Source organism: Arachis hypogaea, chromosome 15, assembly GCF_003086295.3.
Source record: "Arachis hypogaea cultivar Tifrunner chromosome 15, arahy.Tifrunner.gnm2.J5K5, whole genome shotgun sequence".
NCBI classification, from domain to species: Eukaryota; Viridiplantae; Streptophyta; class Magnoliopsida; order Fabales; family Fabaceae; genus Arachis; species Arachis hypogaea.
Window position 1 is genome coordinate 85,225,963 of NC_092050.1, and position 1,446 is coordinate 85,227,408.

The window sequence follows — 1,446 nt, forward strand, 5'->3', positions numbered from 1 at the left end:
ATATCTTTTCTAACTTCCTAACCTCTTATCTTTTAAAAATTTGTTTCAACTAACTAACTAACTTTTTGTTTGTTTCTTAACTTTTTCAAAACTACCTAACTAACTCTCTCTCTCTAATTTTCGAAAATATCTTCCCTCTTTTTCAAAAATTTCTTTTTAATTAACTAATTAATTTTATTTTTTATTTTTGATTTCAAAAATTTTTGAAAATTACTAACATTTTTCAAAAACCATTTTCGAAAATCACTAACTCTTTTTCAAAAATATTTTCGAAAATTCTCTCTCTCCCATCTTATTCTATTTATTCATTCATATCCTAACATCTCATCTCACATCTCTAGCCTCCTCACAGTTGTGTTTCTTCCATTATATTACATTCTTTATCTCCCCCTTTTCTTCCACTTACAAAGGGATCCCTATACTGTGGTATAAAGGATCTCCGTTATTATTATTATTTTTCTGTGCCTTCTTCTTTGTCATATGAGCAGGAGCAAGGATAAGAACATTCTTGTGGAAGCAGATCCAGAACCTGAAAGGACTCTGAAGAGAAAATTAAGAGAAGCTAAAATACAACGATCTAGAGATAACCTTTCAGAAATTTTCGAACAGGAAAAGGAGATGGCAGCCGAAAATAATAATAATGTAAGGAAGATGCTTGGTGACTTTACTGCACCTAATTCCAATTTACATGGAAGAAGCATCTCCATTCCTACCATTGGAGCAAACAACTTTGAGCTGAAACCTCAATTAGTTTCTCTGATGCAGCAGAACTGCAAGTTTCATGGACTTCCATCTGAAGATCCTTTTCAGTTCTTAACTGAATTCTTGCAGATATGTGATACTGTTAAGACTAATGGAGTAGATCCTGAAGTCTACAGGCTCATGCTTTTCCCTTTTGCTGTAAGAGACAGAGCTAGATTATGGTTGGACTCTCAACCAAAAGACAGCCTGAACTCTTGGGATAAGCTGGTCACGGCTTTCTTAGCCAAGTACTTTCCTCCTCAAAAGCTGAGCAAGCTTAGAGCTGATGTTCAAACCTTCAGACAGAAAGAAGGTGAATCCCTCTATGAAGCTTGGGAAAGATACAAACAGTTGACCAAAAAGTGTCCTTCTGACATGCTTTCAGAATGGACCATCCTGGATATATTCTATGATGGTTTATCTGAGCTATCAAAGATGTCACTGGACACTTCTGCAGGTGGATCCATTCACCTAAAGAAAACGCCTGCAGAAGCTCAAGAACTCATTGACATGGTTGCTAATAACCAGTTCATGTACACTTCTGAAAGGAATCCTGTGAGCAATGGGACGCCTATGAAGAAGGGAGTTCTTGAAGTTGATACTCTGAATGCCATATTGGCTCAGAATAAAATATTGACTCAGCAAGTCAATATGATTTCTCAGAGTCTGAATGGAATGCAAGCTGCATCCAACAGTACTCAAGAA

General features: G+C 36.1%; 1 non-coding gene across 1 annotated transcript; it reads right to left on the bottom strand.

The window, feature by feature from the left end:
* Positions 1-1,014: 1,014 nt before the first annotated feature.
* Positions 1,015-1,122, bottom strand: LOC112752497 (small nucleolar RNA R71). Its single transcript, XR_003176931.1, has one exon. It is a non-coding gene; the product is annotated as a small nucleolar RNA R71 (small nucleolar RNA).
* Positions 1,123-1,446: the final 324 nt, after the last annotated feature.